Here is a 25,186-nt window from a genome sequence, read left to right as displayed (position 1 = left end):
ACTTTCTGTCTTAGAATCAATACTCTGTATTGGTTCCAAGGCAGAGGAGTGGTAAGGGCTAGGTAATGGGGGTTGAGTGACTTTCCCAGGGTCACACAGCTAGGAAGTGTCCGAGGCCAGATTTGAACCAAAGACTTCCTGTCTCCAGGCCTGTCTCTCAATCCATTGATACCCAGCTGCCCCCATGCTCAGTGTTTTAGCTACTGGAATGTGCACCTGTGATTAAAAAAAATACCATCATATATCTCCTCCCTTGTCCATTTGGAAGTCATCTCTCATGGCTACCCAAAGAAACTTGGGTCTGAAGAAAAGCTTCCTTGGTTTGGCCACTGTTCTATTCACCACTTCCTTTTCTTCTCCCTGTCCTCTATCATCTCTTTCTTTACTAAGATCCTCAAAACTCCTTGTACTTGGAGACTTTCTCCCATCCTCCAGTTTTGATCTCACATTAGGTTATTCATTTCTCAAGTGGAGAAGAAATAGAACTTCAAAGTCTTTGCCATAACTTTCATTTATTCAGGTTATTAAAGTTTGTAAAGCACTAATTATACATTATACTATTTTAGCTTCTCAATCCTTCGACTTAGATGCTCTAGGTATTTGATAGTCTCACTTTGCAGATGAGCAAACTGAGTTTTAGAAAAGTTGAGTGACTTGATAATCATCACACAGCTAGTAAGTGCCAATGATGAGATTGGAACCCAGGTCTTTTCATTTTAAATGCTGCACGCTACTCACTATGCACCACTTTATTTCAGAGAATTGGAAGGGTTAATTCTGCTTAGAAGACAATCAGTAGGTTTGTTGGCATGAAAGGAGAGTAAAAGTGAAACTATATAGAGGGAGGAGTGAATTTAGTTTGGAAGAGTTTCTATTTTTTCTATTCAAGGATATTTTATTTTCCCAATTACATGTAATAATATTTTTTCTACATATGCTTTTCCAAAATGATGAGATCCAAATCATCTCCCTCCCCCCAGTTGGAGATGGTAAGCAATTTGATCCGGGTCATTTGTGTATTATCATGCAAAACACACTTCCATATTGTTCGTTGCTGTAAGAGCACCCTCCTACAAATCCAAAATCCCATATAAAACTATAAATACATGACTGTGAAAGCTAGTAGGCTCTGATCTGCATCCATCTGACTCCAACAATTCTTTCTCTGGGAGAGTATAGTTAATGGGGGATATGGAACTAGAGTCTATGATCAAGAGTTTTAATAGAATGTGAGAGGCAATTAAGAGCTAAGAGCTGGAGGTCTCCATTCTCATCTACCATCAGTCACGAGGGCCAGCTTTGAGGATAGAGACAACTTGTAGCATACCCAGTGTCCCATGACTCAAAGTAATTCATTTTGCAGCACCATATCATGGATGAAACTATTCCGATATGGTCTGTTTCCATCCTATCCCATTTTTTGTGAACAAATACAAAAATTGTGACTCAGTTTAATAGTCTGACCTCCTTTCTGAAGGAAGGCAAATGAAATCAATGAACAGGGTGAGCATTCACGCTGTGTACTGGCATCCCAGATTGCAACATTTTTGTAATTCACCCTGAATTCTTCCAAAATCTTAAAGTGTTAATGACAGTAGTTAAGATGGGAAGGAGGAATAAGACAGAGCAAGGTCATCAATACAGATGACTGACAAATCATCTTTGGAAACAATTCTTTTTTTCTATAAGTGATGTTTCTTATTTCACATTTCAGATTTCTTATATTCCTACTTTCCCTTGCTTTCTTTCTTGAGCCCACTTAGATCATATTTTCCACGCATAAATTCATTCAACCAATAAATATGAATTGAGCATCGATATTGTTGAATGCATAAACATTTGATTCAATTCAGCAAATATTATTAAGTGGCTAGTATATTCAATGTACTCTGCTAAGGTGCTGGGCATGTAAAAACAAAGTAAATCAGTCCTTGTTCTCAAAAAGTTTATATTCTATTGATAGGATTCATCGTTTACCCAAATAGTAGGAAAACAAAACAAAGTAATTGAAAGGACAAGGAGAGGGAGAGGGGGAGAAGGAGAGAGAGAGAGAGAGAGAGACAGAGAGAGAGACAGAGAGACAGAGAGAGACAGAGAGACAGAGAGACAGAGAGACAGAGGCAGAGACAGAGAGAGAGGGAGTGAGAGGGGGGAGAGGGAAAAGTGGGAGAGAGGGAGAGACGTAGAGGGAGAGATGGAAGAGAGAGAGAGGGAAAGGGAGTAGTGGGAGAGAGAGAGAGAGAAGGGGGAGGGAGGGAGCTATCAATTGGGAGGAACAGGACAGGTTTAATTGTGAGGAAGCCTCTGATGATTTGAAGGAAGGTAGGGGTGCTATGAGACAGAGGTAAAGAGGGAATGCATTTCAGACATGAATGAACACACATGCAAAGGCCTAGAGATGGGGGAGATAAAAATTATTTTGGGGAGCAGTTAGCAGGCCACTTTGACTGGGCTAGAGAGTGTGTTGAGGGGAATAACAGGAATAAGACATAATTAGGAACAATGACTAAGATGTAGTCCTTGTTCTCACAGAATTTATAATTGTTAGATCACAAATCACTGAAATACATGACAGAATATGTCAATAAAACCACACTTCTGTAAGTGATTTAAGGTTTGCAAAGCCCTTTCTTTCAAACAACCCTATTGTGAATTTTACAAATGAAGAAACTAAAGATCATTAAGTATTTTGCCCATGTTCACATAGTTAGAAATTGTCAAAGCCAGGAGATAAACCTAGATAATTTCCCATGTTATTTCTATTAAGCCATTCTGCACCTAATGAGAAGAAAAGAACACATGTTTTTTGGGAATTTGTGGAAAGGAGAGATGATTTTGCAAGGGGAACAAGGGAAGGCTTCATAGAAGAGGCAACATTTCACCTGGAATTTGGAGAATGGGTAGGATTTTGACATAGTTGGGGGGAACTGAGGGAATGTATAAATAAAGACATGGAGCTGGGAACTCAGGGGAGATTGTTAGCAGTTAAGTCTTGCTAGTATGTAGTATATGTGAAGGGAAGTGAGGGTGGGAGATTAGATATTAGTACTGAGTGGCTATTTGATTTATTGAATGTTACTTTACCTTTCTGGTCTCACTTTCCTCATCTGTAAAATGGGTATGATATTAATTGTACTGCATCTCTCCCAGGGTTAGTGTGAGGAAAGATTTTAATTAATAAGACTGCAAAAGTAGGTTAGAGTTAAATCCTGCTGCACTAAAGAATTTGGACTCTATTTGGTTGGCAACAAGGAACAACGGAAGCATTTGGAGAAGGCGAGTGACATCACGATCTTTTCTTTCTCCTCTTGCTAAATATTGAAAAACTCAAATATGTGCTTGCATCTAATAGGTAGATCAAATTTGTGAGGGGAAATAGAGACATTTATTCTGATTTCTCTCATTTTTAGATCATCTCTCTGATTAAATGGCAAAAATAGGAAGTTCAGTCACCTAGATTTAATGTTTATAGTAGAACAGGTTTTGCCCTTGGAGGCAGAAGTGGATTTAAATCCTTACTCTGCCATTTAATAGCTATGTAAACTCTGGCAAATCATCTGGTCTTTCTCTGCTTGTTTTATTATCTGTAAGTGGGGGTAACAATACTTACACTGCCTCCTTCATAATCTATCAGCTGTAAAGCTCTTTACAGACTTTAAAAGTCTAGATAAATGGAAGCTATTGTTATTAAACTTAGGCACTGGTTGCTTTTGGATCCCCTGATTTGGGGATCATATGTTCACAGGATTATAGATTAGGAGTTAGAAGGAGCTTTAGAAAGCCATCTAGCTGAACCCTCTTCTTTTACAAATGAAGAAACAATCCCAGAGAGGTTAAGTGTTTTGTTCAAGGCCATATAGTGAATATTACAGCTGGGATGAAGAAAGAGCACTGTATGGTGTCAGAGTTCCTGGGTTGGAATCCTGGGCTTGTGACCATGGGAAAGTCATTTCAACTCTCTGGGCCTCAGTTTCCTTATTTGCAAAATGAAAGGTTGGGACTAGATAATTCCTAAGGGCCTTTATGGCTTTAAATTTTATGATCTCAGGTCAGGTTTTGCCTCCTGCTTTGATGTTCCATCCTGGCTCTGAAATAGATATTTTCCTTGAGAACCCTGCTCAAGCTCTGAATGCCAATATAGACTCCTTAGGTCAAACTTGGAGAAAAATATTGAATTTAGTCATGGAAACTGCCAGGCACATAGTAGGTACTTAAAGAATGCTGTTGATTATATAATATAACAGAATATAACATATTGTTTATTTATTTTTAATTAAATTTTTTTTCTTTGGTTACATTATTCTTGTTGTCTCCCTCTCCTCTTCCCTTTTCCTTCCTGGAGGTGACAAGCAATTCCACTGGGTTATACATATATTATCATTCAAAACCCATTTCTGTATTTTTCATTTTTGTAATAGAGTAATCTTTTAAAACCAACCCCCAAATCATACACCCATATAAACCAGTGATAAATCAGATGTAAAACATATACTCTTAATGAATACTATCGAGTTTGAATCCTGGCTCTAAAACTTACTACATAAATGATCTTAGGCAAATGCTTTAATATCCTTGGACCTTGGGTGTAAAATGAAGGCATTGAACTCAATGACCCTCAAGGTCCTTCTAGTTTTAGAGTTCTGATTCTAGAATCCTAAGAGAGGTGAGAGGCAGCTAGTTGGTGCAGTGGATAGAGTGCTAGGCTTGGAGTCAGGAGGATCCATCTTTCTGAGTTCAAATTTGGCTTCAGATGCTTACTGGCTGTGTGACCCTGAGCAAGTTACTGTTTGCCTCAGTTTCCTCATCTGTCAAATGTGCTGGAGGAGGAAATGGCAAATCACATCAGTATCTTTATCAAGAAAAACCTCAAATGGGGCCAAGAACAAGTGGACACAATTGAACAAAAAGAGGAGTGAATGCTAGAGTTCCTAATCTTTACGTACAATAAGAATGAAAATGCTCTTTAAAAGATCCCAACTGGTTACAAACCTATACTAATACTTGGGACATGGAGATGAGAAACTTAAAAAAAAATGAATACGTTGTTGCAGTACTCTAGAATTGAGAGTCTCAAGGGCAGGCTTGACTAGCAAGAGAAAATTGTTTATTAGTGTAGTCAGTGAAGAAGAGAGGCTACATTGTACGCTGGGAATAAAGTAGCTAACCTGATTTCCCATCAATGGATTGACCCTGACCAGGTGACAAGCTAATGAGGGCTTTGGTTGGAGAGGGAAAAGATGAGGCCACAGACGCCAATGATCCCAGCATCCCAATGTCACTAGGATGCGGGCTAGAGTGGAGGCAGCTCCAAAGTGGTTGAAAGTGAGTTGTTTTGTTCTGCAAGCTGACGTAATGAGCATTAGAGCATCTCTGAGTCATGCTACTCTCATTCCAAAATGGTTATAGACCTGAGTGGAAGAAAAGGCATTCAAAGTGGGGCATGGTTGACATCTCAAAGTACATTTAACTTATTTGTCCTGCAGGCAGGGAACATGCTGGGGCAGATTTGAAGCGACTGAAATGGAGCTGAGTTATTATCTGAAGCAGCCCTCTTGTCTGGATGGGTGGTCTGGGGTCCGTAATATCTTTATTCACTCTCATGTCTGATAGAAGCGGATAAAGGTGATTCTGTAGTACCCTGCCAGCACAAACTCAGAAGAACCCTTTTTTAATGTTAGCTGGATTTGGGGCATCAAACTACAGTCCCCAAGCTAATACCTTCTTACTGTAAACTCCTGGTCTATTGTTAGACTGTGAAACATGTCATTTGTCCCTTGTGTTCTAAAGGCTTCTCACTGTATATTTCCTAGCTTAGAAAGTTGATTGGGTAGGAGTTTGGGATCGTTGTGCCTATCATATAGTGTGGAGATAGTATGAGGCAGCTTGGTACAATGGAAAGAGACTCGGAGTCTGGAGACAAAGGCTTAAGTGCTGGTCATTTACTACCTGTAAGACTTTTTGGGTCTCAGTTTTCCCATTTGTAAGATGAAAGGGTTAGGGATGGCTAAGTGGCTCAGGGGATATAGAAGCAGACCTGGAGATAGGAGGTCCTGGGTTCAAAGCAGCCTCAGACACTTCCTAGCTATATGATCCTGGATATATCACTTAACCTCAGTTGCCTTACCATGATTTTTGTCTTAGAACTGATATTTAGTGTCAATTCTAAGATGGAAAGTAAGGATTTAAAAAAATGAAAGGGGTAGAGTAGGTAACCATTGAGGTTTCTTTTCTAGTTCTAAATCTATGAGAATAAGAGACCTTTAAAAATTAACAACAATGCTTAGCACCTAGTAGGTGCTTAATCATCTCTTGTATACTGAGACTTGTGACATCATAGTTATAGAGAGACTTACCAGTGAAGGAATAGTTTTTTTCCAAAACAAATCAGCAGTTCTGCTATTTTAGACTGGGAGTGCTGCCAGGAGTACTAAGAGGTTGAATGTTTGGTCCAGGATCATGCAGTTAATATACATCTAATCATGTTTGACGGCATATACCTATCTCTATTTTTAAACCCTTACTTTCTGTCTCAGTAACAACTCTAAAATGGAAGGTCAAGGGCTATGCAAACAAGGTAAAGTGACTTACCCAGGGTCTCACAGGAAGGAAGCCTCTGAGGTCAGATTTGAGCCCAAGACCTCTGATCTCCAGGCCCGACTCTCTATCCATTGTCCTGAGGCTGCTAACTTATCTTGAAGTGAAGAATGCTCTAGGTTTGGAGTCAGACATTCTGGGTTCAAATCCTGGCTCTGTCCTTTTCTATTGCTGTGCTCTTGGGCAAGTCACTGGAACCCTGAGGCTCAGTTTCCTTTTTTGTAAAAGAAGTATCTTGGATACTACTAATAATAGCTGGCATTTATAGAGTTCCCTAGGGTTTACAAAACACTTGACAAAGATGATCTCATTTTATCCTCAAAATAACTCTGGGATGTAAATGATGTTATTAGCTTAATTTTTACAGATGAGGAAATAGTTGAGCTACATGGTCTACAAAGTTTTGCTTTGCTTAAATTTTATGAACTAGTATTAATGAGTTATAGCCTCTTCATCTTATGTTCTGTTTTCTTAACTAGGAAGAGAGGAATTGAAATTAAATGACCTCTAAGGTATCTTCTAGCTCTTCCAACTGTAAGAAACTGGGAAACTTTCTTCTGTTTGCTTCAGTTTCCTTTTCTGAAAATGGGATAATAACTACATATTCCTCCCAGGGCTCTTGTGAGGATAAAATGAGGTAATATATTTGTAAAAGTGTTTTGCAAACCATAAAGTGCTATAAATATTTCTTCTTCTTCTCTTCTCTTCTTCTTCTTCTCCTTCTTCTTCTTTTCTTCTTCTTCTTCTTCTTCTTCTTCTTCTTCTTCTTCTTCTTCTTCTTCTTCTTCTTCTTCTTCTTCTTCTTCTTCTTCTTCTTCTTCTTCTTCTTCTTCTTCTTCTTCTTCTTCTTCTTCTTCCTCTTCTTCCTCTTCTTCCTTCATTATATTAAAGAACATATGGGACCTATTGACACCAAGATGTGGTGTGATGCATTAAGAAACTCTACTTAAGAGAAACCATACATAGGGCAACTCCAAGTTCCACCAAGCTATTTTATTGACCATGGGGTGATAGTTTCTGAAAAACTGCAGATTTTCACAAGCTTCTTGATGGTACCCAAAGTGCTGTCAGGTCTATTGTCCTATCTAGATGAATTAGTACTCACATGTAAAGGAACTAGAACTTTTTGGATCTTTTGATGCTATGCTACAGCCAATCATGTTTTGGATGAAGTCTAGGGAGAGAGCAGCTCCTTCATGATGAAGAAATACTATTTTCATGATTCTGGTGGGACTTGGCTGAGGACAGAGACAAGGAGAACTTGAACTCTGTGAGGCTGGTGAAGGTCTTCAGTATGCTAGGAATGATCTCTTCTCTGCTAAATAGACTTTTCCTTTAACAAGATACATTTCTGGCCTGAAACAGGTTAATGGTGCCCTTTAATGAGAAACATGGTGACCAAGGCTGAGAGGCAGGACCGTTCAAAACACAAATAGCTATTATTACATCTTATATGACTCAGTATAACAGAGTGAGGCATGATTGAAAGGGGCAGAGATACAATCTCCACGCAAGAAGAGGTTGAGAATGCCCCCTTTCTCCTGGTGCTGCCTATTTAGTTGTGTTTGTTATCTAACCCTGTAATTAGGGTGGCATTTAGAAAATATGAGCAAAGTTGGTATTCTTTTCATCCCCCCTCCCAAATCTTTGCATTGCTGCATGAAACTTTTGGCTTCAGCTTTTCCCTGTTCATTAACCATGCCAAAATTTTTAATCTAACACCACTGTTAAAGAGTGGCAGGCTTCCAGGGAAATATATCAGCCAGGCTTATTAATTTCATGCCAAGTGCTGGAGGCGTGAATGTAGAGAACGCTGTTTGACTTTGGATAATAGGAATCAGGCAGCTTAAAGGCAGGGGATAAAGATCAGGAGCCCTGTGTCTCAGGAGGAGGAGCAGGTGCAGGCTTCAAGCAAGGCCTTCAGGCCCAAAGGGGCAGCCCATGCTTAAAACAATCTGCAGTGCATTTTTTTTTAATTTGGCATGTGCCTCTCACAGCTTAACAGACCGCTGCTCCACAAAGAGTGGTAAACAGAGAAAGGGAAATTAAAAAGGAAAGTCCCAGGGTAGACAAAAACAAATTAGGGCAAACAAATTACACCGAGTCAACAAATAAACAAGGGAACATCTGTGAATATATTTCTTGGATTTTCTGATTCTGAAAGCAACCTGAGAAATAGTAGAGGGAGGTGTTCAATTTAATCTCTAGCAAAGTCTTTTTTGGGGCGTGGGGACCAGAGAGGGGGGAGGGTCATAGGAATACTTACCCTTGGAAAGGCAATTGGGTCTCAGAAGTATGGAGGTCATTAGGTTTAAAGGCAGGAACTCAGATCTGGGATGGAGACCCAACCCTGGGTTGGGTCATCGAATTTTCCCCCACTCTTTGCTATAGTCTCTTTGGTAGCTTAAGATACTATGGGTATTCCACTCATGAGAACAACTGGGAAAGAGTTGCATATGGTAATGTTGTCACATCAGCCAAAAAAAAAATGGGGCTGCCTTTACACTTTATCCTCTTTCCATAGCTGTTGATGGTAGGTAGAGTGATTTCTTCCAAGTGCTGAACACAACCTGTGTGCTGACCTGGTGGTGTTGGTGGACATTTGAGCTTTTGCTCCAGAGAGTTTGGATTGGGATGCTAGTGATACAAGCTCACCCTGAGGCTGTTTAGAGGAGCCCAAGGTTCAGGAGGAAGCTTGACGTATGGGATCCTATTGGCTGAAGGATGAATTGGGAGCCAACCTAACTATATTGAAGGTAAATGAAAGGAACTGAAGTTTGTTTACTGCTGCTTCTGTGAGTCCTGGACAACAGGGGCTGCTATGAAATTATACTGAGTGGCACAACATTGAACTCATAGCAGATGCTCAATAAATACTTGTTAATCAGCAGATTGATTTATTAAAAAAAACCAGAGGTCCTTAAGATTTCTTTTCAAATATGTTTAGTCATTTTTCCATAGTGTCCAATTTTTTCTTCATGGACCTAGTTGTGGTTATCTTGGTAAAGATACTGGAGTGGTTTGCCATTTCCTTCTCTGGGTCATTTTACAGAAGAGGAAACTGGGGCAAACTGTTTTAAGTGACTTGTCCTGATTTGACTTAAGTGACTTGAACTCAGGAGATAACCCTGACTCCAAACCTGGCAATCTAGCCACTGTGCCACCTAGCTGTCCTTTTCCAAATATATTTCCTTCAAATTCCGTTTAGTATAAGGAATTCTTCAATTTCTAAAATTTCATATATCTTGACTATGCAGTGCAGTTGATGGTTATTCCTCAGATCTCAAAGGGCAACTAATTTGATTATGATAGTCTATTCCATGTCTTGTTGATACAGGCCATAATAATGCATTAGAGATTTTCATCAGGGTGGAAACATTTTTTTCTCCACCATGAGAATAAAAATGGACCAAGTTTCCTTTGAACAAATAGATCTAGTTGCTCATTCTTGGCTGGATTTCTACAGGTGCATTCTGAAATAGAAGAATATGTAAAATCTTGTCCAATTTCACAAATACTGATGTAGGATATTAGGCAAATCACTTTTCCTCTCTAGGTTCAGTTCTGTCATTTACAAAATGGCAGAGTTTGGGAGTAGATTAGATCATAATAATCATGCATTTAAAGCCAGAAGGGAACTTGAGTCCAATTGTACTCCCTCATTTTACACATTAGGAAACTGAGGCCCAGAGAGGCCAAATGACTTATTTAATACTCTCTGACTCCAAGATTGAATATCTTTAAGTTATCTTCTGTGTCTAATATTCTATTATTTGGTGATTAGAATGAGAGTCCCAAATGTCCAAATTTTGAAGAATTCAAATAGCCAATATGATCCATGTAAAGTTCATAGGATCAGAGAAGTTGTCTAGTGTAGCCCCCTCATTTTGTACATGAGGAAACCAAGACCAGTGAATCCCCTCATCCTCCAAAGCTGTCATATGCAAATTTTAGTCCACTGTCCTGAGAATCAGAGAATCAGAGGCAATGCTCTTTTCTATGGTACAAGTTTAACTAATTAATAATAATGCTATTAATTAGTTATCAAAACAGGGAATAATAGCCTGGGAACATGCAGGCTTCATCACTAGCTTTACGATTATTTTGTGTGACACTGGATAAGTCATTTAACTTGTATATGTCGGCTGGTCTATAGAATGGACTTAATCCTTTCTGTTCCTTATTTGTGATCTAAGAAACAATGTGAAAACCATATAATGTGCAAAGTACTTTGAATGGTGAATACACACAGGCCACAAAAACACCAGGCCTCATTTATTATTAATCAGAGACTCACAGGGCTAGAAGGGACCTTGAGAGGTCACCTAGCTCATACCCTGTCTATTGTGACTGTTATTTGGAATGCAGAAGTAGGATGATGGATTATTCCAAAGTCATCTGTGTCAAGGTATTAAGATGAGGTACCCAATTACTATCAAAGGTCTACTAAAAACTCATTGTAGGTTGCAGAATCAATATCATCAAATATTTATTAGGTACCCATTGGGTGCACAGTGTTTCATTTGTAACTATTTACCATGATTTAGAGGTAAGGTCTATGGCATCTTGCTTGCTCATTTAAGTAACTTTTAAAAAATCCTCTTTCCTTTTCATCTTTTTATTTCCACTTTAGGTAGCTGAAGATACTTCTTTGGGAAGAGGTTGTAAGAAATTCGGGTTGAATGTTAGTTGTGGAGACAGAAAGAAAATCATCTTCTGACTTCATGGAACAAAATATTCTCTTTCATTCCACCCATGAAAGTGAACTTGTAGGGGCAAATAAGATATGGTGTGTGATATTGTTCTTATGGCTTAAAGGGCCCAAGTTTAAACTAACCTTGGAGGGCATTTTCTCCCTTTCAGCCTGAGATCTTACAGAAAATGGTTTCACCATCCACTGATTTCTTTGACACTTGGGAGGTCACTCCACAACATTTCTCAACAAGTAATCTTCCAAACATAGATTGCTTATTTTGTTGTTTGTTGAATTACTGGAAAGAATATCTGCTCTAAGAATCATAGGATTTCAGAAAATTTCAGAGGGACATTAGAAATCATCTTCTCCAGTCTTTCCATGAACAGATTGGGGAAACAAGGTCTAGAGAACTGAAATAATTTATCTATGTGTACTTGGATATCTTTATCTGTGAGGGAGGGAACCGTTTATGCTTATGGATAGAGTGAAGTAAAAGTCCTGGAAGGAGACAACATTCCTGGGGGAAATAGGTATCTGAAAGGGCAAACTGAATGCTATTCATTTACCAGGAAGCAAATCAGTTTCAGAGTTCATCAGGCAGTTGCCAGAGTAACACTTCAGAATGGGAAGAGGGAGAATAGTGAGGAGTAAGTCAAGAAACACTATGGAGGAAAGAAAAGGTGGTGGTACAAATTATGGCTTGTCTCAGAAAATCATAATGGAGGAAGCATCCTTTTATTTTTCCATTCTTACTCAGCCATTTTTCCATATTATGAGCATGATCTTATTTTTGAATTTTGTTCAGTCATTTCAGTCGTGTCTCATTCTTTATGATCCCATTTGGGATTTTCTTGGCAAAAATCCTGGAGTGGTTTGCCATTTCCTTCTCCAGTTTATTTTATATATGAGGAAACTGAGGCTCAGGGTAACACAGCTAGCCAGTGTCTAAGGCTAGATTTTGGATTCAGGAAGAGAGGATTCTTTCTGACTCCAGGCTTGTCACTCTATCCGCTGTGTCACCTAGCATATATTAGATAATGATCCTGAAATTAGGGAGTAAAAGAGTTAACGATAAACTAGAGAAAAAGTACCTTAACTCAGGATTGAAACTATTGGCTAGTCTTGGAAGGTAGAGCCCTTGAATGGCAATGGGAGCAGAAAGATCTGGCAGATGTTTTTGTTTTTAGTAGTAGCTGTCTAGGGCAAAACCCTGATTTTAGGTTAAGGGAGTAAAAAGTCTAACCAAATCAACAAGGATTTCTTAAGTGCTTATTAGGTAGGAGGTGCTATAACTCTGTGCTGAGGATATCATGATAGGCAAAAATAGGAGACAGCTAGATGGCACAGTGGATACAGTGCCAGGCCTGGAGTTGGGAGGACCTGGGTTCAAATGTGATCTCAGATACTTACTAGTTGTGTGACTCTGGGCAAGCTACTTAACCCCATTTGCCTAGTCCTTTACCTTCTGTCTTAGATTTATTACTAAGATAGAAAGAAGGGTTTAAAAATTAATGATTGGCAAAAACCCCTGACCTCAATGAGCTCACATTCTAGTGGGAGAGACCACATGTAATTGCCTGTGTACAAATAAGGGATACACAGGATAACTTGGAAGTAGTGTAGGAGGGAAGGCACTAGCATGAAGAGGAACTTGGAGTGACTTTTTGTAGAATGGTGGATATTAGCTGAGACTTAAAGGAAGCCAGGAATCTGAGATGAAGAGAGTGTTCCAGACAGGAAAAGAGAGGTCAGAAGCTGGAGTGCCTTTTGCAAAGAATAGCAAGGAGGACAGTATCACTGAATCACAAAGTATATGGAGGGGAAAAAATAAAAAAAGACTCAAACGATAAGAAAGTGTATTTTGAAGAGATTTGAAAGTTACATAGAGGATTTGCATATTTGATCCTGGATATAATAGTGAGCCACTGAAGGTTGCTGAATGATGGTGGTGATGTTTCACTCCTGTCTGACTTTTTATGATCCCTTTTGGGATTTTCCTGGCAAAGATCCTGGAGTGGTTTGCCATTTCCTTCTCTAGCTTATTTTATAGATGAGGAAACTGAGGCAAACAGGGTTAAGTGACTTGGGGAGGGGGTGACATGGTTAGACATATTCTTTAGGAAGATCACTTGGGCAGCCTTTTTGGAGGATGGACTTAAGTGGGGAAAGATCTGAAGAAAGGAAACCAGTCATCAAATTGTTGTAATAGAGTAATGAGGGTCTAAACTGTGGTGGTGACAGTGTCAGAGGAGAGAAAAGGGTATATGCAAGAGATGTTGTGAAGACAAAATTGGAAACCAATTGGCAACAGATTGGATATGGGAGGTAAGAGAGAGACTGAGAAGTCTAGGATGACACTTAGATTGTGAGTCTGGGTACCCAATTACTAGGATGATGGTGGTGTCTTTGACAGTAAAAAGGAAGTTTGGAAAAGAGGATTTTAAGGCAGAAAGATAACAAATTCAGTTTTAAACATGTTGAGTTTTAGATATCTATGGGAAATTCAATTTGAGATATCTAGTAGGCATTTAGAGATGTTTGACTGGAAGTCAGGAGAGAGGTTAAGGCTGAATGAGTAAACTTGAGAATCATCAGCATACAGATGATGATTGAATCCCTGAGAACTGATGAGATAGCTGAGTGAAATAGTTTATAGGGAAAACAGAAGTGGACCTAGGACAGAGCCTTGGGGGATACCCAAAGTTAGCAGGTGCAAGCTGAATGAAGATCCAGCAAAGGAGACAGAGAAGAGGACATCAGTTAGGTAGAAGAGGACCAGGATGAGAAATGGCATGAAAACCTAGAGAGGAGAGTTTCAATGAGAAGAGAGTGATTGACAGTGTCAAAGGCTCCAGAGAGGTCAAGAAGGATGAGAATTGAGAGAGGGACACTCAGCTGTGGCAATTAAGAGATCATTGGTAATTTTAGAGAGAGCCATTTCAGTGGATTAATGAGGAAGTCAGACTTACAAAGAATTGAAAAGAGAGTGTTAAAGGAAGTAGAACTCCTAAGTGTAGATGGCCTCCAGGAATTTGGTAACAAAATGGAAGTGAGATAGCAGGCATGGAATAGATTAAGTGAAGATTTGTTGAGGGTGGGAGAGATATATGTCTTTAGTAGACAGCAAAGCAAGTAGACTGTGAGAGATAGAAGATAAGTGAGAGAGTGAAGATGGTAAAGAGCTGTTGAAGAAGATGGGATGGAATGTGATCACTTGGGAATTTATAGAAGGTTTTGCCTTGGAAAAGGGAGGGCCACTCTTTCATATGAGAGAGGGGTGAAGGAGGAGGAGATAATGCTCAAAGGCACTAGAGCATGTGAGATGAGGAGAAGAAAAGAGGGAGTTCTTTAAAAGAAAGTAAGTTAATTCAAAATAAATGATGTTTAGGGCTTTAGTGGGGACTTAAAAAAAGTAAACATGAGCTCAAATATATGAAAAGGTCTTGTAGCTACTTTTATTTTCTTTAAACCTTTCCTTCTGTCTTAGATTCAAAACTAAGCATTGGTTCCAAGGCAGAAGAGTGGTAAGGGCTAGGCAATGGGGGTCAAGTGACTTGGCCAGGGTTTTGGAAATGACTGAGGTCAGTTTTAAACCTAGGACCTCCTGCTTCCAGGCCTCTCTATGTATTGAACCACCTAGCTACTCCATGTAGCTAATTTTTTATTTTTATTTTACTATGATAGGAAATTTATAAAAGAGTTAATTGTATCTACTGCCCAATTGTTAATGGGAAATACAGTACTGGGGGACTTGTACACTATTGCTTTAGGAGTGCAGGACCTATAGATTTATTCCTAAAACTTGGAACAGTGGCAACTCTTTAGGTTCCCAGTCCATTCTCATGAAGGCAAGTATGAGGAGGTATCCTAGAGGGAGTACTACAAATGAAGTCCATTGCAAGGCCATATTTTTATACTAACTTCACTCCAACTGACTGACAAGGAATATATTGTTATAGTACTCCAAACCTCAGGCAGTAGAGGAAGCACAAGAAGAAACTAAGTGCATAAACACATTAATATGGACAAGTCTTGCAGAACTGACTGAGACTAAGAAAGGTTAAATGACTTGCCTTTGGTGACATAACTAGTAAATGTCAGAGACAGGAATAGAACTACAGGTCTTTCTGACTTCATGTCTACCTCGCCATCATCTATGCCAAGATGTCCTTCCAGTACATAAATAAACATAAGGAAAAAAAGTTATATCTAGTGTCATTCATAATCTGATGCCTAACATAGTTCTTGGAACATAGTAGGTCTTTAAATGCATATTGATTGATCTTTGGAAAATCACTTTTTCTCCAGAATCCAGAAGGGAAGACAGATCTGGCAGTAATATTTTATTTTTGGCTGTATTTTCTCCTTTAGAAGAAAAAAAAACAACAATTCCCCATCAACACCTTTTTAGACTCTTTTATATAGTAAAATTTGCAGTTATATAAGGGTTGAGTAGAATAGTATATGTGGGTTGAAGATGAAAAAGAGTGAGGAGAATTCAAATGTGACCTCAGACACTTCTTAGCTGTGGGACTGGGCAAGTCACTTAATTTTGATTGCCACCCTTCTGCCTTAGAATTGATTTTAAGACAAAAGGCAAGGGTTTTAGAAAAAGAATGGGAAGAGTGGGAATGAGAAGGGGGAGGAAGGGATAGAATGGGAGAGGGTCAGAGCCTAAGAACAAAAATATATGATGGTGGAGAGGAATCAAGTGAATGAGTCTCTCTTCATTTGGGTAAGGAAAGCACCCAAGGGGAATAGAAAGAGGTATACTCCAAATGCATTAATGGAATGAAATGTATCTAGTTGACCTGTGAATAAAAGCTTTAAGTAAAAGCATATCAGAATGGATCCTAGTTTTAGGGCAGGCGCCTACTTTGTTCCATCGCTGACTCGAAGTCTTCCTGGCCATCCAGACTTTCATCAGCTCATCAGCTTTGCCTTGCTGTATACATCCTTCCTGATGTATCCCATGGCATGCCTCCCATTCTCACTGCCTCCTCCCCCATGTCATTAGACTAAAAGAACATAGCTGTTTGACTAAAACAAATGCAAGAGAGTTCTGTTCTAACATCATTCATTATTTCAGAGTCAGACAGAGCCGAGGTCAGACCATGTCGCATAAAGTAGAACTGTGCCAGAATACGGGAAGATCTTGGTATGACACCATCTTTAAGGCAGGGAGGCACCAGCATCATAAGAGGCCTTCATTATAGCCCCAAAGGAGTCCCACTAATCACAATTTCTGTGAAAATCTGGAAAAGGAAAGGCGATACTAGGTTTATTAGATTTCCTTTAAGGTTGTTGTCTTATTTATCACAGAAACACGAGAGCCCAAGTCCTATGACTGATTTCCCCAAATAGCTCCTTGTCTGAGACCCCTACCTGAGGGGAATGTAAATAATCAATTTCAACCGGATTCAATTTAATCAGATTAGATCAAATTTAATTGAATTTGGCAAATATTTATTAACTACCTACTATGTGCCAGGCTTTATGCTAGCCTGGGAATACAAAGTGAGGATGAAACTGCAACCCCACTCCCAACCCCGACCAGGAGCATACATTCTTCTGGAACCCCCAAATAATACATATTACAAAATACACACAAAGTAATACATTTTTGTAGTTATGTAAAGATTGAGTAGAATAGTAAAGATTGAGAAGATTTTTTTAAGGATCTTTAGCCATGAGGGAATGATGTATGCATTGGAGTGGGATATGATTTATAGAACTGAGATTCTTTCTTAAGGATGGAGGGAGCAGTGGAGAGAGGACTGAAGCTCAAATCTCAGCTTTGTTGTTATGCGACCTTAGGGAAGTCAGTTATCTTTTCTGGAACTCAAAGAGTTAATCTATAAAGTGAGAGGGTTGGTATAGATAATCTATAGGGTTCCTCCCAGCTATGAATCTGTGATCACCTTATTCTCATGATGTTTCCTCTAGAGGACTTGCAGGGGGGAAGAGAGGAGGCAGAATAGAGACTCCCCCCATTTTCGAGAAAAATGCTTTCAGTCCCTCACTCAAAATGTCAAAAGATTGTCATTCTCATATGAGAGAACCTTTTAGTGTTCTGTGGTACAGAGATTTAGGATCACAGATTGAGAGCTGAAGGGGACCTTAGAAGGAAGGGAAAAAAAGGAAAGAAAAGGGAATACGTATTTAAATAGTACCCATTATGTGCCAAACATGTTTAAAAATATTATCTCATTGGACCCTCACAACTATCCTGGGAGAGAGAGATGCCATTATTATGCCCATTTTACAGTTGAGGAAACTGAGGCAAATAAAGATTAAGTGTCTTGCTCAGGCTCACACAGCTAGTAAGTGTATGCAGTCAGAATGGAACTCAGACTCTTTATATCTGCAGGTCCAGGGCTCTGTAGTCTAACTAGTCCAACTTGATATTTAGTCATTTTTTCAGTTATGTCTGACTTTTTGTGACCCCATTTAGTGTTTTCACAGCAAAGATACTGGAGTAGTTTGACATTTCCTTTTCCAGGCCCTTTTACAGATGAGAAAAACTGAGGCAAACAGGATGAAGTGACTTGCCCAGGTTCACACAGCTGATAAGTGTCTGAGGCCAGATTTGAACTCAGTAAAAGAGTCTTCCTGACTTCAGGCACAGAGCTTTATGCACTTTGGTGCTACACAGCTGCCCTCATAGCCCAACCTCCTCACTTGAAAGATAAAAGAAATTTGTGGCACACAATGATTGATTTATCTAAGTTCGCATCATTATTAAATGGTGCCAGGGGAATTTGGACTACAAGTGGTGACTACAGATTCTTTATTCTTGCCTCTATCACCTGATGGCTCTACACTGGTTGGGCTAAGGTGGAATCATCTACATAGAGGTCAGAGTCAGAGCTAGATGCTTTAATGTTCTAAATTGCTCTAAATTTAATTCAATTACATCGAGTATCTACAATTCCCCTTAGGTAGGGTTCTCTGACAAGGAACTATTTGGGGAAATCAGCTCTAGGACTTGAGCTCTTGTGTTTCCATGATAAATAAGTCAATGACCTTGAAGGAAATCAACCTTTCAATAAACCTTTCCTTTTCCACATTTTCACAGGAATCACAATTCATTGGGACCATTTTTGGGGAGAAGAGAGCTCAGAGGTTATTGAGTCCAATTTCTCTTTTCCATTTTAGAAACCCAAGGTCTAAGGTCATGTAAATAGTATTATTGGTATTATTTGAGCCTAAAAACTTTGACTTCAGACTTAACATTCTCTTCACTGAGTCACACTAACTTCTAATTGTGTAATTTTCCTATAAGCTGGGAATGCCCTAAGTGGTCTGGGCAAAGATAAGATTCAATAGGCTCCCCTGTCTAGACATAGGTGTGGTGGAGAGAGCCCCAGATTTGGAATGAAGAAATTTGGGGTTTGAAACTTGGCTCTGTTACTTATTGGCAGGGAATCACTGGGTAAGTAATTTGACCTGAGCCTCAGTTTTTTCATCTGTAAGATGGGTTTGGGGCAGTTATGAGCTTCAAATTAGCTAATATATGTAAAGCAGCACTTTGGAAAAATTAAAGCATTCAGCAATGGGAGTTATGATTTAGATCTTCAGTGTCACTGTCCTCTTATTAGCCACTCTACTGTTGCCCAGGATCAGCCTGGTTTTTTCCATGCTTTAAACTACTAACATTTGCCTGATTGCCTACTCTGGGCTGCACTGATTGTCCAGAATACCGATATTTGTCTTGGCTCCTTTGGAAAACTGAGGGATGATTATTCAGTCTTTGAGCCAAATGGCAGAAACCTTTGTTAAAGTCCCAGATGAAGAGTTGGTGTTTTTTTCTGTAAGATTAGGCTTGGTGTTCCATAAATCCTCCAGGCTGAGCAGTCAATAGGGCCCTAGACTCAACTGGCAGAGTCTGAAGAAGTAGAAAGAGTATTAGATTTGGATTTAAAAGATCCGGGTTTGAAGCCAATAGCAGTCTTGATATTTACTAGTCATGTGATATTGGCATAAATTGCCTTTTTGGACCCTGTAAAGGTGAAAATTAATGGTTGGACAATAATTTTATGAAATTATGTGGTCGCCAATATTTATTATATCTTGAGTCAGAAATTTATTTACAAGTATTTATAAATAGAGAGGAAAAAATAAAGAAGAGAAATGTGAGGGGGAAAGAGAAGTTATCTAGCCTATCAACCTAAATGTTTTGCTCTGGGTCTGCTTAATATAGGCAGAGATTAATTAATTTGCAACCAGGAAGGATGGTGGTGAGTAATCACAAGGCCTCCTCCAAGATAGAAGCTAGCCTCTTAGGAAACTAGGAAAGTGTCAGCCTTTCACTCACCCAACCAAGTAGTCCAGGAGTCAGAGTCTAAGTTGAAGCTGAGTTCCAAGCCCACCATCCAAGCTACAGTCTCCCTAGTTAGAAGACTATCTCCAGAAGACAATCTCTTTAGACTATCTTCTCAAAGACAATCTGCTCTGTGGAAGTTCGGGTTTGCTTTTATGGTGACTTCTTGTCTCCTCCCCTCTTCACAGGGGTCAATCACAGTTTCCAAATTGTCTAGCACTGCCCAGGGGGCAGTGTCTGTGGGATCAACTTCTCACCTTCTGAAGGTCAATTTCTCATCAAAAAGGTTCAGTTTCCTGATTGAACAGTATGAACCCTTATATGAACTCTTAAAATAATTCACAAATTTCCGACTGACTGAGTTAAAAAAAGGGTGGAGCTCTCCAAGTATCTTGCTGGCTTCTCTCCTAGCATTAAGTAGGGTGTTCAATCTTTTGTTGACTCAATTGAAAAAGTAGACAAAGGAGAATTGATCCTGTCTTCAGTCTATTGAGGTACTAAGTAGGGGTACTTAAGTTAATGTTAACCAAAGTGTCAACTCCAACTAGGCAAAGAGAATAAAGGATTCCCTTTTCATAAGTGTAAACTCAAAATAATCAAAGAGAACAAAGAATTCCCTTTCACAACCCCAATCTCACATTATAGCTCTGAATTGGAAGCACTGTGCCTTATACACAGTAGGTGTTTAACAAGTGCTTGTTGAATTGGGTTAAACTAGAAGGCACTCCAGAGGTCAATTCCAACCCAAACAACACTCTCTTCAATATACTCAACAAGTACTAATTCAGTGGAAACATGGGGTGATGTCTTGACTTGCCTGTGAATTGGATTTAAGTGAGCAGAATGGTACAAAGTTGTCAGCTTTACTCTTTTTATTCTAGTCATCAAAGTCCAGTGGCAAGACAAAAGTCAGAACACCTGGTGATGGCTCAGAATGCAGTGGATGACCTTGGTGTCTTCCATGTCTGACCAATCTCTAAGTGCTCCACAGTGCCTACTTCAGCTACCTTCATGGCCATTGGAACAAATTGTTCTCATTTTCCCATTCCTTGGGGAGAAGTCTTCATAGACTTGGGGTAGACATCCCCTTCACTCACCAATTTGGTTGAACCTGTTTACTGGGATGGTTTTTTCTGGGATGTGTTTTCTGTGTATGCTGCAACTTTTTGGCATCACAAGTGCGAATTGGGTGAAAAGTAGACACCAAGGTGGATAAACAGCTCTGAAAAGGGTTCTGGCAAGTCTTCACACCAGAGATGCTAATCCTCCCTGAAAACCCCATACATCCTAGAAAAGACCTGAGAGATCTTGTAGTCCAATCTACTTATTTAATATGTAATAGAGCTTTGTTGTATGCAAAGAATGCTTCTAATAGGACATAGGGGAGACTTTCCTGCTTCTGGAAGAGTCATAATAGCAAAGAACAGAAGTATCTTGGAGAGAATGCAGAGCAAATGTGGACATTCTTTAATTGCTTCTGATCAACTGGTCAGTAAATTTGATGACAAGGAGGCTCTTTGGTTTTGAAGGCTTAGGAAAAGATCTGTTAGCTTTAGTCACTTCATTTCAGCCTCAGTGTTCTTGGGGGACCTTGGTGACTCATTTGCTTATGACAACTAATGAAGAAGATGTAGTGTGAGTTTGAAGGTTCAGTGAGTGCCTGAGCATCCCTGTGATTCAGAGTTTTTGTTTGCCACCAGTGCAGCTTGAAAGCTCAGAGGAGCAAGGAGTGAGTTTTGGGAATGACCTTTAGCACACTGGTCACTGAGAGAAGGACTCATCTGACATCTGCTCTGCCTTTAAATATTAACTGGGGACTCCAACATACAAAATGATGCATCCTTTGATCTTACTCATATGCTGCTGAACAATGCTGGAACAAATCATGCATTGTGTTCACTGGATTCACTACAAATTTATGTTATATAATCTTATCTGGGTCCTCACTGCAGCGAGGCAATAATGTATTTTAATATCTATCTAACCAATTCATTATTCCAGTCACCACAGTGGTTTTACCAAACCTTTTCATCCTTTCTGAAACCGCCCTTGGCATTCCTTCCTCAGCTGAGCTTTGTATTATATTTCAATGAAAAATGAGTCAATTCTCCTCATCTTATCACTCAGATGCCTTTACCCACTCTCTCCTCTGTCACCTTTGTCTCACATGAAGAGATGATCCTTTATTTCCAAGGCAAAATCCTCTATATACACGGGTGATCCCATTCCATACTTTCCTCCCAACAGATTTCCTTCTTCATAATCCCTATTCATTTTTTCCTTTTTTGTTTATTTGTCTGCTTTGCCTCTCCTCAATACAGTTCATCCTCTACCCAGCTGTCAGAGATTTTCCTGAAACATAGGTCTGACCATATAACACCACTAGTCAACAAACTCTAGAGCAGATAGCAGGGTAGCTCAGTGGATTAAGACCCAGGTCTAGAGATGGGAGGTCCGTGGTTCAAATCTGGCCTCAGACACTTACTAGCTGGGTGAGGGCAAGTCACTTGACCCCCTTTGCCCAGCCTTTACTGCTCTTCTGCCTTGGATCCAATACACAGTATTGATTCTAAGATGGAAGGTAAGGGTTAAAAAAAACCAACTTTAGGGCTCTCTGTTATCTACTGTATCAAATATAAAATCCTCTTTAGCATTCAAATCCCTTCACAAACTGGCCCTCTTCACTTTTCCAGTTTTTTTAGTACCCTACAATTCTCCACTCTCTGCCAATATAATCTATGATCCATTGACACTAGCTTTCTTTTTGTTCCTTGCAAGATATTCCCTCTTCTCAATCAAACTTCCCCTCCATGCGTAGATTCTCTCTTTTCTCTCTCTCCTCACTTTTCATCTTTGCCTCCTGGCTTCCTTCAAGTCAGTTTCTGCAAGAAGCCCCTCCACGTTCCCCTTAAAGCTACTGCATTCCCTCTGTTATCTCCACTTTATTGTAGCTGTATCTCATTGGCACATGATTGTTTGCTTGTTGTCTCCCTCATTAGACTGTGGACTCCCTGGAGCAGGAACTATTTTTTCCTTTTCTTTGTATCTTTAGGACTTAGCATAGTGCCTGGCACATAATAAGGGCTTAACAAATGGTTATTGACTGTGTAGATGCTGAATTAAGTTGAGTTACTCTCCCCATAGTCTGAGATGGTATAGTGGACAGTATTCCTTGAAGATATTAAAAGGAAATGTTTATATTCTGTTTTTGTTATATTTTTGAAGTAATTATCCCTTTTAGAAAGCTAATTGACATTAACTGGTCAAATGAAACTGTGCCTCTAATCATTGGTACCATTGTAATCGAGAGCTGAGAAAGAGGAAAGAGAAGGTCACAAATAGTGGGTACAATATCATCCTCAGAGAGATAATATCAACCTCATTCAGGGATAGTGAGCCATAGTATATGAATTGCGTATAGATGAGGAGATGGTAGCCCATAGAAATGATTTATGAAAGGTCACTTGGGCAATAAGCATATGAGGCAGAACTTGAATGGTCCTCTCACTACACATCCAGGCTCCACTATACCTTTATCTTTGCATTTTCAGGGTCTAGCATGTACCCGGCACATAGTAGGTGCTTAGCAGATGTTTATTGATCGATTGATCCCACATTTATGTTAGTGGTAAAGGAAGCTCAAAAGACAAGAATTAAGTTATACAACTCATTGCACTCCAGTCTTCTTCCCTTCAGGCCCAGTGCTCTATCGACTATACCATCAAGCTGCTCAGCTGATTAGTCCCTACTATACTCTTCCATTGCTATACCTCTACATTTAATTTATTTTTGTTTTTAATGCCTTTATTAGATGTAAATTAAATCCTGCTTTCCATGATGCCAGTTTCAATTCATTCCTCTGAAAGATTCATCACCAGACAAAAGACAATTTATTCAGAGTGTACCTCTATGTTTTATAGAAGCATAGGATTATAGGGTTAGGGACTGGGAGGAAACTTAGAAGCCATAGAGCCCAATGATCTTATTTTTTATTTTTATTTTTAACTCTTGTTTTCTGACTTAGTAGAAACCTTTAAGACAGAAAAAACATAAGGCTAAGCAAATGGGGTTAAGTGTCTTTCCCAGGATCACATAGCTACAGATTTGAACCTCCTGACTCCAGATTTGGTACTCTAGCCACTGTGATATATAGCTACCCCTAAGCCTCTTATTTTTTACAGATGAGGAAACTGAAATAGAGAAGGTTAATGTCAGGCCTCAGGTCACACAGCTATTAAGTGTCTGAGGAAGGACTGGAAATCAGATTTTTCTAACTCAACGTCAAGGACTCTGCCCATTAGGCCACCTAATTGCGGATTCTCCACCCACTAATTCCTTTCCTTCTTTCCTTCCTTCCTTCCTCCCTCCATTCCTTCGTTCCTTCCTTCGTTCCTTCATTCCTTCTTTCCTTCCCTCCTTCTGTCTTTCTTTCTTTCCTCCCTCCCCCATTTCTTTCTTTCAGAAGACTGATAAGGACTAAACAATTGGGCTAAGTCACTCAGCTAGGAAGGGTCTGCCTAGCTGCTTCATATTACTCCTTTTCACACACCTATTTCTTTTCATTCATATTTTCTTTCCAGGATCCACTCAGGTGGGCTTAGGAATGATCTTGGGCCTTAGCCTTTCTAGGCTTCCTTTTTCTCATTTGTAAATGGACAGGATCGACTAAGATGACCTCCATGGTTTCTTTCAGCTCTAACAGCATATGAGGTCATGGGTGACCTTTCAGAAAAGAGATTCAGTTGAGTTGTGAGTGAGAGAGCATGGGTGTTGGGAGGGGGACATAACAGAGCATAGAGAACTTTATTTTTTATTTTTTTAGGTGAGGAGAGAATTTAGGATGCATTAGGCAGAGAAAGAAGCTGGGAGTTAATGTAACATAATGGAAAGAACACAGCTTCAGGAACTGAGACTTATTTTTGAATCATGGCTACTGTGTGACTTTGGACAAATCAATTGATGTATCTGGGACTTGGCTTTCTCATCTGTAAAATACGAGGGTGTGGACTAGTGGAACTTTAAAGTTCCTTAATCTAATGAAAGGTAGAGACTGAAGAGGAAAGAGAAAGAGGGTTTGATTGATGGGAAAGGAAAGAGATGAGAGGGATATATTCCAAGATACTTGGAGAGAAATTAGATTTTGAAAGGAAGAGGGATGATTCATCCTCTGAGGGAGGAAAGAAAGAAGGAAGGAAAAGAGAAAAGAAGGGAAGGAGGAAGGAAGGGAAGGAGGGAGAAAGGAAGAAAGACAAGAAGAGAGGGAAGGAAAAGAAGAAAGAATGAAAGGAAAGAGGAAGGGAGGAAGGAAGAGAGAAAGGGAGGAAGAAAGAAAAGATGGGTGAAGATGAAGAGATACTTGATAGTGAGAAAAGAGGTTAAGAGAAACTGAGGAGGGATTGAACTCCATCCCCTCAGGAACAAAGAAAGTCAGGATGCCCACTGAGAGTGAGGGAGTATGGACTGCTGGTTGAATGAATGGAGATCTGAAACGAAGCCTACAGTCAGATGGGGTCTGCCAGGCAGGTTTGATGCTGATCAGAGCCCCAGCAGTGCCTGCAAGCTGTTCCACGTGT

The sequence above is a fragment of the Monodelphis domestica genome, chromosome 2 (genome assembly GCF_027887165.1).
Source record: "Monodelphis domestica isolate mMonDom1 chromosome 2, mMonDom1.pri, whole genome shotgun sequence".
In the NCBI taxonomy this organism is placed as follows: domain Eukaryota; kingdom Metazoa; phylum Chordata; class Mammalia; order Didelphimorphia; family Didelphidae; genus Monodelphis; species Monodelphis domestica.
This window is presented reverse-complemented; position numbering follows the sequence as displayed.